Genomic DNA, 15,711 nt, shown 5'->3' with positions numbered 1-15,711 from the left:
TAACATAGAATCCTGACACATCGGACTGAGAATAATGTAAGAATTGGACATGGTTTGACACACATTAGTGCGTAAGGTAGGTATATGCCCTTGCACTGGCTCAGAGTATACTTTATTATAACATCAGGAGCATAAACTACAAGGTTCAATGTATAGCTCAATTGGTGGCACACTGGTATTGTATTGGTTGAGACCCTAGTTTGAGTCCCGACAATAATCAAGTCAGAGTAATTTTTATTTAATTCCATAAGGTTTATTCTATTGAATGTTTAGCAGACCAATGATGTACATTTTGTAGCATCGATGTCAGAATATGAGCATTTTATCAAATGTGCCCTGAAAAAGATAATTTGTATAACAATTAATTTTATATATGGTTGTATATAGTTATTGGGAATTTATGGACTCATTTTAAGTCAAAATTGAATTCCCAAAAAAGCTTTATGATCAGGGTTTATTCATGAACAATCCTAGGGGAATGGGAAGTCTTTATGTTGTGCTTTTGATGATCAGAATCTCTATTATGTAACTTTGGGTTTATAAGAAGGTTAGAGTTGGCTTCGAGTATATGGTAGAAATAGGTTCCAATATGAGGTTTGTGTGACCAGATTGATGAGCATGTTGACACAGAACTATGACAGTGTATGATAGGGCATGGAAAACAATATGACAATAAAAACCTATTCAATTTGAAGAAATTTTTTTTTTGAAGAGTAGGTGGATCCAGTTTGAGAGATTTTGAAAATAGGTCCACAAGGAGTTGAAGAAGGAGGAAGGTGACTCCACTAAGGTTGAAGCCTAAGTCAAGTTACAGCTTAGAGAAAAAAAAATCTTGCTCATTAATGAGGTAAGAGCCTATAGCAAGTCAAAGATTTCTCATCATTGAGGTAGGAGTGCTAATCAAGTTGGAGCCTAGAGCAAGTCGATGCTTTCTCATCATTGAGGTTGAAACATCAACAAGGTTGTAGCCTAAAGTGAGCAGATTCTTGCATACATTCAAGGTTGGTGCCTCAATCAGGTTGTATCCTGCCACGAGTAGCAACTTTCATATCTTGGAGGTCAGTGCCTCTACCAGGTTGGAGCTTGCAAATCTATGTCATTAATTGAAGCATAAGAAGAACAATAATTTATGGTTTTCTCCTATATGATTTTCCACATAAAAACTTGTGTCTCTTTGTGATGTTATGTATTCTTGATGTGTCATTTATGTGATGGTAGCTTTATGATGCATTGTTCTATTTTTTGATATGCTACATATGGTTGTGGTTCATTGCAATATAACTTTTTGATTATGAAGAGTCATGAAATGGTAAAATTTCTCACATTGAATCACCCCCCTCTCAGTGTGATATTTGGTCCAATAAGTGGTATCAGAGCAGGCTACCTTCATGAGCACTTAACTACTAGAAATTTGTGTTCAAGGAAAGATGGCCACAACCAAAGAAGTTGGTAATCCACCCATGTTTGATGGATCTGACTACTCCTTTTGGAATATTAGAATGAAGACCCATCTTATCTCCTCAGGAGAATCTATTTGGAAAATTGTGAAGACCGATTATAAAGTCCCTAACTCTATTCTGACCGATGTAGTTGATAAGGAACTCTACACATCCAATTCCCAAGCCAAACATGTTATCTTAAATGGATTGGATGACTTAGAATTTGTCAAAGTAATGCAGTGTAAATTATCCCATGAGGTATGGAATAATCTTCAAACTTATTATGAAGGGGATATGAAATTTAGAGAAGTTAGGTTGCAAGCTCTCATGGGCCAATTCGAAAGTTTGAAAATGTAAGAAGATGAGGATATTGCTTCATTTTTTCTTCGAGTGAACAATATTATCAACTCCATTGCAGGTCTCAGTGAAGAAGTCAAGGATAGTTTTGTTGTTTAAAATATTTTAAGATCTCTTCCATCAATATTCAATCCCAAAGTATCAAGCATTGAAAAATTAGCAGAAGTGGACAAAATGACTGTGGATATGCTTCATGGAAATCTCAAAGAATATGAGCTAAGAATAAAGGAGGAAAATTCATGAGTTAAGGAAGAAACTTTCAAAGTAGCCAAAGAAGAGAAAAATAAAAAGGATCAAGCAAAATCTAATTTTAATGAAGAAGAAGCCAAGTTTGTCCAAAAGTTAAAAAGAGGAACCAACAAGTTCAAAGGTAAGCTCCCTTTCAAGTTCTTTGAATGTGGCACGATAGGTCATTATACATCTAAATGTATATATGATAAGGTGAATGATAGTGATGATGGGTCAAGATTCAAATCCAATCATCAAAAGAAGAAGAAAGCAAGTAAGAAGAAGAATTTCTATTCAAAGAAAAAGCAACAATGAAATAATTGAAAGTGTGACCAATGAAGAAAGGGGTGAAACATTATTCATCATTGACACTGAAGAACCTGAAGTGAAAATAGATTATGAGGAAGAACTTAGAAGTTCATTAAAAGAAATAAAGATCCTCAAAAAGAGGGAAGGACAACTGATGCAATACCTTCAAGACAAAAATCTAAATCAAGGCACCATTCTTGCTATCAAAGTTGAACTAGAAGAAGAAAAAAGGGTAAAGGATTTTTTATTTTATTTTTTATTTTTTATCTTATAATTTTAATTTATTTATTTTATTTAATTTAATTTATTTTTAAATTTTTTCTTTTATTTTTATTTTTTATTTTTCTTGAAAATATAAATGAGAAGGAACAAATTTGTGAAATACTGGAGGAAGGAGTTTTCCTCTTGAGAGAATAATTGGAGAAAATCAAATCAAGTGTAGGTTTTAACCCCATACAAAAGTTACCTACATACGAATTCTAAAAACAGAAAATAAATAATGGCGAGAGCATAAAACATAAAACAAATATACACACAGATTTTCCCTTGGATCCCAAAACGAGGACTACCAGATTGATTTTTCGTTATATTCCTTTCAATGTTACAATACATATATATACATGCTTAAGCATCCATAAAATCTAATCCATTAACCCTATATTAGAACATAATCGTAGTTCCCTTGACCGGATATACAAAATACCATGGACAGAAAACCATCATGCCTAAAACCATGTGCGAAATCCATGAAAAAAACCATAGGTAGGTCTACCCACCTAATATAGGGTCCAAAATAAATTTTCTCAGGGAACTTCCCCAAACCCCATGCAGGGGAGCTACCGCCACTTTGTAAACCCCCCGACAGGGGGGGCTACCGTTCCCCTTGTGACCCCCCTGATGTAGCCAATGCAACACACACCCAACATCAAGGCTATACAAAGGTACTGAATCCCTATATCACATTCTGAGCATGCACAGGTCTCCTCTCATTAAAATAGGTATTAGTTATTAAGAAAATTGCGAGGCGTCCAAGAACAATGGTCCCCCAAGCTCTAATATCATACCAAGAGGATCAATTAGACATTTATTGCATCTAGTAGCAACTCTCTTGAAGATCTAAAGCAAGTGATGAACCAAACCTAGCATATTCATTTCAATGATCCTCGAGATAATTTCAGAAAGGAGAAATGTACAAAAAATAAAATAAGTCAGAATGAAGAAAGAGGATCTCCCATGACAAGAAATCTCCTCAAAGAATCCATAAGAAACAATCAAGCAGGTGTTGAAGATCAGTGAATGAATAAACATTCCTCTAAAGAATAAGTTTAGAGGTCAAGATCTCCCTCTACATCCAAGTATCAAAATAAGTTCCTTGGTTATTGCTTTTTATGTACAAAATTTGGGCACAAAGCACAAGATTACATAACCAATGATTTGTTAGGTATAAAGGATATGATCAGGTTCCTATATGGGGACATATGGAACAAATTAGAATAATGCCTCACCCTTTTCCATAAATATTGAAGCCCAATGTTGAATGTTACATATGTCAAAATGAAGGTCATACAACACGATACTGCAGACTCAACTTGAGATGGTACACAAAGGAGGAACCTTCCATTAATCCAAGGATTAGATCTACATGATAGATAAGAGGATAGGAAGCACAAAGGTTGGATCTAATTCCTCATATCTAATCTCCTAGTAAAGGATTCTTCAAGACTATCATTTGTTGAATCAAAATTTGAAGAAGCAATTTTACACCAGTAGAATGAGCACCTTAATATGAGAGAAACATATGAATAGTGATAGGGAAATATTACACTAATATGACTTGATGATGTTATCTTAGATGTAAACTAAAAATATGTAATAAAAATATACTATCAGATGAAATAAAGAAATAAGGGAAGTATGGACTAAGGTGGAGTCTGTGGAAAAGTTAGGAACAACATTGGCATCATGTTCTTAGCGGAGGAACTTTGACCAAGTCCACAGGAAAGTGCATGATCTCATTGGGAGAATCTATCTAAATGGAAGCATGATTCTATTAATAAGTGGTAGTATGGTCTCAGAGGAATATTTTTTCAAGTCCATGGATCATACAAGAACAAGAATAGTTCAAGAAGCATTGACGACATGCTCACATATAGAAACAAATTGTACAATTTTGACACACTTAGAAGATTCATGGGAGAATCCATAGGATCAGGTTTACACATGAGTATGGTAGTTTTGGTAGATATTCGTGACCCTTTTACATTGATGTCAAAGGGGGAGAGAGTGAAGACATTATTACATACAATGACAGAAGGAGCATCCTTGAAGTCATATAGGGGGATATTTCAGCACCATGTCAAGGGGAGTTTCTTGTAGGTTTGGCCTATTGACATCATTGACCATCAACATCTAGTGGTGTTGCTATTAATGACAAAGGGGGATATTGTTGCACATAGTGTTGTTATCTATGATAATAAGATGTCATTGATGTCAAAGCAGATGCCTGAAATAATAACAATATCATTCATGAGGCAAAGGAAACAATATGGCAGCTAGATATCTTATGTACCCTCATTAGATGACTAAAGTGAATTTTTAGTTTATCGAGTTTTTGAAAATATTATGATGTCCTACTAATCCTATAAACAACATGGTTACATATGTCTTGTCAATACCTTTCCAACAATATATCCCACTTTGAAAAACTCCTCCTAGATGAGAAGTTATGGCCATTTGAAGTTCAACAGTAATTAAGTGCAAAAACTATAGAACAAAAAACCAAAATATTAATACATTAACAAGTGAGTATCTTTCAGATGGATCTACCATTTAATGGATAATATTAATGGACAATAGTGGTTATACATGCACGGTTATTAATGATGTTAAACATCATGCAACTCTACATTGATCATATGAATTCCATGATTGGATAAATACTTTATCAATAAGAAGTATGAAAACTTGCATATTCATTAATAGGTTCTACCTTGCCACAATGGCCTTACCACATTCACACGTGGTGATCTCATATTAGCTCGATATTGTGACTTGGTAGATTAACACATGACAAGCTCAGATTGGCTCAATATGGTGACATGGTAGATTTACTCTAGGCCCAACTTGATTTTCGTGACATGATGATGTGGTAGCCTAGACATGTGGTAGAAGATTACATGTTGCTTGTACAATGTGGCATGACATGTCATTTGATGATGTCAAAAAATGTGATGTGGCATCACCAAGAGCTGCCATGTGGTAGGTATATTGGGTATATTTTGATTAGTAAAAAGCTCAAGTATGGATGACACATGACACCCCTCATAGGTGGTCATGTGGCATGATGATGGCATGCACCTGACATCATCATGTGGATGATTAGGGACATCATCATGTGGGAGATATTAAATCCAAAAGGATAGTATGGTCATATGGTAGGGCCTAGCCCTTGGTTATATTATGCATGACACATGGATGAGCATTAAATCAAAATGAGAAGTATGGTCATATGGAAGGGCCCAACCCTTGGTTATATAGTTCCTCAGATGGAGCTGAGTGGTTAAAAGGGAGTATGGTCATATGGAAGGACCCAAACCTTAGCTATATGACACAAATATGAACATATGGTTAATGTGAGCTGGCCTTATTGCACCCCGATTACATGCATGATTGATGGGTCTATGGTCAGTGTTCCATGAACGTGGGACATTAAGTCGAATATAACTATATGCCTAGTCATTCATTCCAAGAGTGAGCAAGTAAATACGCATATCATTCGTAGCCTGAATACAAGTTTTGTTGATTAGTGAAAGCCAAATATTTGTGAAGTGAACGATGTTCTCATAATCTTTTAGTCATGGTTGCAATGTGAATGAGCTCTTTTGGTTATGACTATGGCGACGACACTTTGTGGCTTGATTCGGTTTATAAGTCTTATGGTCATAAGTTGTATAGAATTATCTAGGCATGGTTCGATTGGCGACCTTATTGTTGCATAGTTCTACTTGTTTGAAGCCATAGTTCGATTTGTGACTTCATATGGTTCACATTACGACATGGCTGAGGTGGAACCTATAGCTGAGGTTGGATTGGTTCATGATGGCCATCATGGATCCCATAAAAGGATTGTGGTTTATGTTGTATTGGTTAATGTGCAACATAAATGTAGAAGCCAAATGTAACACACATTGGTGCATAAGGCAGATCTATGCCCTCACCCCAGTTCAAAGTCAACTTTATTATAATGTCGGGAGCATAGAATTACAATAATCAACTTATATCTTAGTTGATGACACATGGTATTGTATTGGCCGAGACCCAGATTTGAGTCCCAGTGGTAGTCAGGTCAGAGTAATTTTTATTTAATGCTATAATATTTATTTTATCAAATGTTTAGTATAGTAGTGATGTACATTTTGTAACACTGGTGTTGGAATATGACCATTCTATCTAATGCACCTTGAAAAATATATTTTATATAACAATTAATTTTATATATGGCTGTATATGGTTTTTGGGGGTTTCTGGACTCATTTTAAGTCCAAATTGAATTCCGAAAGAAGCTTGACGATCAAAATGTCTATTATGTAATATAGTGCTTATAAGAAAGTTAGAATTGGCTTGTGTGACCATATTGATGAACATGTTTAAGTAGAACTATGACAGGGTATGACATGCCATGGACAAGAATATGACCACAACAACCTATTCACTTTGAAGACTTATTTTGTTTGAAGAGCAAGAGGATCCATTTTGAAAGATTTTTAAAAGGGTTCCACAAGGAGCTGAAGAAGGAGGTGGGTGCCTCCACCGAGGTTAGAGCCTAGAGAAAGTTAGAGATTTATCATCACTGAGGTAAGAGCCTGAATCAGATTAGAGCCTAAATCAAGTCGAAGACTTTTCATCACTGTGGTAGAAGGCTCAATCAGGTTGGAGCCTAGAGCATGTTGGAGGTTGCTCATCATCAAGGTTGAAGCCTTAATTAGCTTGTAGGCTCAATGAATAGTTGCTTGCATACTTTTGAGGTTGGTGCCTCAATCAAGTTGTAGCCTACCACAACTAGAAACTTGCATATCTTGGGGGCAGTGCCTCTAGCAAGCCAAATCCTATAAATCTATGTAGTGAATTGAAGCATAAGAAGAACATGAACTTTTGGTTTTCTCCCTTATGGGTTTCCACATAAAATCTTGTGTCTCTTTGTGATGTGATGGCTTCTTAATGTGTAATAGATGTGATGATAGTTTTATGATGCATTATTCTATTTGTTGATCTGTTGCATATGGCTATGGTTCATTGCAATATGATTGTTTGATTATGAAAAATCGTGAAATGCTAAAATTTATCTCACATTGATTCACCCCACCTCTCAGTGTGATCTTTGGTCCAACAACATTAAAATAGATATTTTATCTAAGAAACCTAAAAATGGGAAAACTAACAAGATGTTTTAAATATATTATCTTTACAATGTTACAATGCAATATGTATATGCCATATCATTAAAAAAACCCTAATACATTAACATTGGCTTAGAATACAATTGTAGTTCCTTTGAATCGATCTACAAAATGATGGGAAAAACCACCATGCACTTATAAACTACAAAAAATGATGCAAAAAAGTGCCCAATTTGTTTTACTAGGGTGATGCTCTGAACCCCATGCATGGGGGCTTTTGCATACCCCTGCTGACCCCCCTATGTGCATGGTGCATATAAATCAGACATGGGGTTAGTCACGCAAAAAATATAACACATACCCCATAAATTAAATACACACACCCACATATGAAATAAAACAATGTTTTTCCTAATGAGAAACTTATTTATTTATGTCGAGTCATACTTATTTTTTTCAAAAGAATTTCAAAGTATTCAAAATGGAAATGTAAATATTTAGATACAAGGTCGCAATCAAACCTTTCTGTGACACACATACTAGTGAGGATTCATGTTGTGTATCCATATGGTGATTCATCACTCTATCTTAAATTAATATCTTAAGCATATCATTATCATACTCAACCATATTATCAATCATGTTTATTATAAATCATGTTAGAAAATAATAAATTGTCATAAACCTTGAGGCCTCTATTGAAGGGTGGTAATTCTATCAAAACACTATAAGAGTCATGAAGTGAGCCTACTTTCTTTGTAGGGCTCTAGGAACATGAAAATATAGTATAATTCCATTCATTTCTTATTATGTAAGCTAAGACCTCTATAATTCCTAAGATCAATACAAATATAAAGTGAAAGGAAATTACTCATCAAGACCACCAATTATGTTATTCTTACTGTGGACATTTATTGTTCACTTGATCTCTCAAACCATGTAAAAAATGCATGATATAATGGATTTAGAGAATTATCCCTATTTCATAGATCTCATGATAACATGAATTATGTTACCTTCTCCATATCTTACATAAGAATCCCATTGAAGCATAAAAAATGTTGCTTCAAGCATTAAGGTTGTAAAGGATACATCTCATTGCTCTTGGGCTTGCATTAAGACAAAGAGAAAGAGATGTGAGGAACATTCTCAAATATTTAACACTTAAAGTATTGCTACACTAATTCCAATGGTTCTAGAAAGAAGAAGAATAAAGTGAAGAGTGTAGTAGATAAATAGTATATAAATGGATAAAGGAGAATGAACATATTATGGAATTGTGATGCAAAAAATTGAATGAATAGAATATCACAATTCTTACTGTTGTAATTCCAAATTTTGGTTTTGTGATATGGACAAAGTTTGTTATGTACAAGTCCATATATAAACTTAATCAAGAAAATACAAGTTATCATTGATCTTAATAGTGTTTTTTATTGCAAACAAAATCATTAACATAGGTTTGTGTGAAATAAAGAAAAACCATAAATTATGTTTATTATGAGCTTGACCAAAACTATATAAGAATATTGGATTGTTGAGAGGTTTAATTCAAGTATTAATTATGTGTTTTTCCTCTAATTATATATTTATATAATATGGATGCCATGAACTACATACTAAGTGGTTGAGAGGCCAACAATTTTTTCCAAATAATAAGGAAATTTTAGATAGTAATTCTATAACCATGTTGGATTTGTTAGCACATTATGTGCTTTTAGAGAGAAGGAATATTAAATGAATATGAAGAAAGAGGGACGAACTAATTTTCTTGGATTGAGTAGATGTCTATTTTTTCTCTTTAAAATTGTCATCAAACCACACATTCGTAGTGAATCATGCTAATAAATTTGTAATGTTATTACATTTTCCACCCATAAGTTGTGATTAATTTCTTTGGTTTCTTGTAAAGTGAAGAACGAAGGTAAATATAACAAAGGAAATGGCATTGTAATGACTAAGGTATCTAAACACATTAAACATGGATATTAAACATTATGCCAATTATCATAGATCAACAAGGATAAAAACTAGCAATTACACCAGATGTTGCTAAGGAAATATCGTAAGTGGGTAGCATATGGAATAAGAGAATTGATGAAGACAAATGTGATATGTTATGCGATTTAAATGTAGCCTAGTTTGAGTGAATAAGAAATTTTAATGTTGTTGTTGTTGGGTAACTTTTTATAATTGGGACCTTTGTCTCTCCTTTATCACGTGAAAATTTCAAATAAAGAATTAAAAATTTTAGACTTTTAAATGATGGGAAATTAGAAGTGCAAGTTTAGATTATGTGTGGTGAAGATACCAAGGTATGTAAGCTTATGAGTAATGGAATCTTAGCGGATCATTTATATCTTAATAAAGATGTCCACTATGATACAAATGTGTGTGAATTGGGATTGAAATCTCAACTAGTCATTACCATAGATGCAACTTGTGCAATAGAATATCTATGATTCCCCTATGCAAGTAGTGCATCGTGATATTAAACCTAGTAATGTTCTTTTGGATGAAGACATGCTAGACTATGCACACAATTTGGCATTGCAAGTTTAGTTGGTGCTACCTCTAATGATTTACTTACTTCAACACTTGCTTTGAAAGGATTTTTTGGCTACATTGCTCCAGGTATAACCTTTTGAAATATTACTTTTATTTGTATTTTTTCATTAACAATATTATTATTTGATTAGGGTTTCCTTGAATGCAGAGTATGGATTGGGTGAGAAGGTTTCCCTCAAGGGGGTGTTTATAGTTATGGTATTCTTTTATTGGAAATGCTTACAATCATTTCTTGCATGGAAACTCATGTTTATCATTATATTTTAAGGAGTAAGTAGAGCTATATATGTTTAAATGTGTTTTCAATATTCATCCAAATAATAATCCAGTGAAAATGTTATATGGAGTCATCTCATTAAAGTTAAGTTTATTTTATTCTCAAGTGTATCCAAAATTGGTTGTTTCTAATCATAGACAAATCCTTAGCTGTAAGAAATTGCATTTGTATACTCTAGTTGTTTGGAGGATTATAATTCTAAGATTTTTTAACAAATTATAAGACTTTTTAATAAATTATAATCATAAATTTCCAGTGGCGTCAACCTGTTTTATTGATATTGTTGGAAAAAAGTGGCCCATTAAATTCTCATTTTAGATGTAAATTTTAAATTTTGTTCATACTGTTGTCCAAAAGTGAGGCATTGAATTCTCATTTTATATGTATATGTTAAATTTTATGGAATGATGTACCTTAGCTAGCCTCCAAGGAATGCTTCACTCTTAAATTATACCATTCTAAATTCAACTTGTAGTAAAAGGAAAAGGATTAATATTCTATGGCGATGACCTTTCTATACAATTTATGATGATTTGGACCTCCCAGGATTATCAAAAACATTAATTTGATTGTTATCAACATCCTTATCAATACTCATATTTCTCAATTTCCAACTTCACTAGCATATAAAAACCTTTTTTAATTTCTACTCTTTCTATATGTATATATACATATATAGCAAGCTAATATTTTGGCTAGCAGTTGTACAATTTAAATATTTATGTTAGCTTAGGACCCATGTTCAAAGTTTTTTTTTTTTTTTAGTGCATGCATTAAACTTGAATATTTAATGCCGTTTCAAATTAAAAGGGTTATATAATTCATCTTTGTGGAAATTTCTGTTCATTTTAGTTTTGTTGTCATAAGAATTTTGTTGATGAGTAAATTTTATCACTAAATTACTTTAGTATAATTCTCATAATCTTGTTGGCTTGTTAACCTCCCAATAGTTCCATAACTATATAACATACTGTTGAAGCCCCGAAAATCAGGTCTACAACAAGGGGGATACCCGCCCGGTCTGGACCTTGGTTGGCAGCTCCTTATCTGTTTGGTATAGCAGGTCCGACTGGGGATATGGGACTAGTTTCCCAATCTATGAGTGTGTGTGTGTAGAATTTGATGTTCCTGATTTAACAGTTCCTAATTAAGATATTCTAATTCTAATTGTAATCTAATGCTATGCTATTGTAATCTAATAAGCAGCAACATCTAAGTCTATACTAACCCGGGATGTAATTCTTCTGTTATGCAATCTAAAAAGATTTCAAATAACAACTGGTAATAAAGATCATTCAGCTATTATAAGAAAGGAAATCAATAAGGATGAACCACTTCGCATAAAAAGTTAGACGAAACAGTTGTGAAAAACATATCGCATAATGAGCTATTCATACATTAAGCATAAATAAATAGCTATCATCGTACAAAAGTGCCAAATGATAACTCAGGCATTCATGCAATAATACATAAACAACTAAAAACTGTATATCACTTTAACACATAAGCAGAAATGGTCAAGAGATAAAAGTACCATTTATGACTAGTCCTACTCATAAGCTTCAAGCGACAATGATTTATCTCTCCTTGCTCTAACATCCACTAAGAGTACAGAAGTGCAACATCAGTAGCAGACATCAAATGCAAGCATCAACAAATCCTATTCCATTCATTCACCAAAACCTCCTCTGAGGGTGCAAAAGTGCATGTTCTGAGGACAAGTTTTTGATAAATTTCTGGACCCTTCTCTAAATGCATGAGAAGGGTTTAAATACTACTAACTAAATAACTTATTTACAAAAATTCAGGATGCGGTTTAAATGACCACCCTTTTTCTAAGCAAAATTAAAGCGAAAATTGAATCCAGAATTAAACTACTTCTGTATTTGGTCTTTGAAATTGCATGTATGCAGCATTTGTTTAAGGAGAGTCGGCTGGCTGACTTCTGCTTTTAGCTGAGCTGAGAAAACAAAATCGATGAGAGCTGGTGCCATTTTTTCAGCCGCATTTATGATACACTTAACAATCATCCACTGGCTATGTGGCTTCACCAAGTATGCCCAGTAATATTCCCAATTTAACTTGTTCAGCCCTTGAATTGCTTTTGCCTTTTCTTGCGCTCTCTATTTCCATTCTGCCTCTAGTTGTTGTTTGTTCGGTAAATATCCTGGGGTGGTCTCTACGATCAAATTTTCCCTGTGCAAATTTTCATTTATACAATCAATAAGACTGCTTGCTGCCGTGGCTGCTGTTTCTGCCGCTTGTTCTGCCTCCCTGATTTGCTCGTCCCATTTGTTAAAGAGCAGTTCTTTATGGTTCTCATTTATCCTTGGTGCACCTGCTCTTTTTCCCTCGTCTTCATCTTGCCAAGCCAAGTACTCAGTCACCCGTTTATCAATCAGATCATAGTCACTTCGTAAATCTACCACTTGATTAGTGGTCTTATCACTAATTTCACAATAATAACTCCACTGTGATATCTTTTGGCTCAATACTTCTTGCTACTGTAGTAATTGTTCATTCAAGGAAATGGATTCCGAAATAAGTTCTGTAAGCTTAGGGTCGTCTTTGTGTATCTCTTGTAAATCCTATAACTGCTTTCCTTTCTCATCCAAACTTTCCTGATATCCTATCTGCATTTGCTGGAAGTCCTACTGCAACCTTTCAAGTTGTTTCTGTGCTTCATTATTGGTGTTAGCTTGTTGCAACTATTGTTGCAGTAGTTGTATCTAGTCTTCCTTTTCTTTTAACAACTGCTGTACCTCAGATGCTTTATCAATAGTCACAGAGGCGTATGCTCCTGCGATATGAGATAGTTTAGTGAGATTTTCAGTAGGATTGCTAGTGGGATCTTTCCACAAGATGTCTAATTGTTCTGCATCTTGAGAGAGTGTATTTTCAAATTTCCTTTTCTTCCTCTGTCTTCTTACCACTTCTTTATGCTGTGGGCTATAAAATATATCCAAAGCGGGAATTTCTTCTATGTTGAGTATAAGCTCAGAAGATGGGGCAATAGGAATATGCTCCGTATCTAAGACTTCGCTGACTGTTGTTGTGAGTACTTCTTGGGCTACCTGTGTATTGTTCACAGGTGTTTTTAGGGCTTGTAATTCAATATTGATCAGTTCGTTGAAGGTTTCCCATTCTTTATCTGATTCGGTTGTGACTGGTGGTGCTTGAATGATGAGAGGAGGAGGATCTCTTTGTGGGGAGGCAATAACCTGCTGATGTAGAAGTTCCATTGACTAAGCAGTATCCTTAGCTGACTCTTCGCTCCTATCCTGGTCATTTTCGGATCTTTTAGAGTGTTCGGGAATTTCTTGTTCAGACTTGGATTTAGATCCGTTAGTGCTTGAACTCCCACTGAGACTAACACTTGGAGTTGGTTCGCTTGCGGGTAGGCATAGTTTCTCTAGAGGAATACTGGCTAACCTTCTTTCTCTGTATATTATGAACTTTTGGAAATCTTCTGGAGATAACTGCAATTGGGCTTCGCACAAAATCTCTTGAAGTGTGCTTTTCTGTTGGAATATATCATCAAATAAATCCTTTTTCCCAAAGAACACCTTTATCTTGACTGTAGTTGTGAAATTCTGGGCAACCTCATTAGGGTCAAATGGTCTTCCCGGGAATTTGAATAATTGTAAACACATCATATTCTGTACTTCCGTGAGTGCGTGACCTACATCGAATAGCGAAAAGGCCCCACAGGCCACAGGAAACTGTGGCCATATAGCCTTCTTTTTGTCCTTTAAGTCTTTAGTTAGGCCACCTTCTCCACAGGTTTGATATGCAATCTCTCGAGCTAAGAGTTTATCAGGGATATACAAAGGTAGAACATGAGGGGGTGTAGTACTTCCAAATACCTTGACATAAGTGAACAATTCCTCTTTGAACCATCTTGCGATGGGGAGGATGTCTACCTCTGCTTCAGGCGAGCACCTTGGGGGGTCTTTATCATACAACATTCTATACAAGGGCAACATAATTCCATGACAAATTTGGTAGAAGTATGGAGTGAACTGAGAGTCCCACAATTCATTATGATAGAAATGGATGGGTAAGGGGTCTTGAGTTGTCCATTTCCAACCCATAACAGGAAACTTAGAAACATAACATATTGAATCCATAATATATGCAGACAGGTAAAAAGGAGGATAAATTCTCTGAGCCATAGCTCTTTTGGACCGGTAACTGACAATGGTCGTGACTAGGTTATCAGATAAAATTTTGGCCCAATCTACAATAGTGGCATTTGTGGCAGCATCCAGTAACGGTAGCCATTCGGATGAAAATTTGTTGATATCTGGCATTCCAAATATTCTACAGAGCATGGCAGCAGCAAAGCAATATGGGGAGGTAAGGGAACCAGTACTGTACATACCGTGTTTATCTTTCTTGAGCGGTTCGTCTCTCCTGGACCAGTCTTTGGTGGTTTCTGCCAGGTTCTGGTTCTCCTTTACGAATTTCTCCATAAATTGTTTGTTATAAGTTGCCTGTGGCTCGGGCAGATGATACATGAGCTTTAAATCCTGCGCAGCAAATGAACCGATGAGTCCTTGACCATGAACCTTGAACTGTCTATTTCTGATTTCTGCGCTATCGAGTATCCACTTGACCATGTCTATGTATGGGAGGATTTTTGGCCTTGCTGCTATCCGATGTAAGAATGAGCAAGCTAGCTCTGTTAGGGTTGCTTTAGAAGGACTCTGTGAGCCCGCAACAATAGTAACTTCCATTACTCTGGGGTTCTCCTCTTCGAGCAGATTATACATGCCTTCCCATGTAGCTATTCCTGCGTCTCTGTTACAAGCCGTGTCTGTATACAAAGGTGCCATTTCCTTTTCTTTGGAGCTCAGGGCTTTGCTTTTCTTTCCCATTTCAACCTGCGTATTGCTTTGTATCGTCCTCCGTTCTCCGTTCCTGCAATTCACAAGTGAAGTAGAAATGAATGACCAAGAAGGGTGATGGGATAGTTTTAAATACCGCAGACATACCAAATACACCACCTTACGTGAAGTGATTCTTTGAAAAGCATGCGTTCATATTCTATTAATAATTGACAACTAACTCCTTTATTAGTATTTAAAGCGCATAACCATGTGTCAGCTTATGGAAAATACTTTTTCTTGAATAT

This window comes from Pinus tabuliformis, chromosome 6 (genome assembly GCF_031772625.1).
Source record: "Pinus tabuliformis cultivar Carrire ecotype Pingquan chromosome 6, CPIR1, whole genome shotgun sequence".
NCBI classification, from domain to species: Eukaryota; Viridiplantae; Streptophyta; class Pinopsida; order Pinales; family Pinaceae; genus Pinus; species Pinus tabuliformis.
This window is presented reverse-complemented; position numbering follows the sequence as displayed.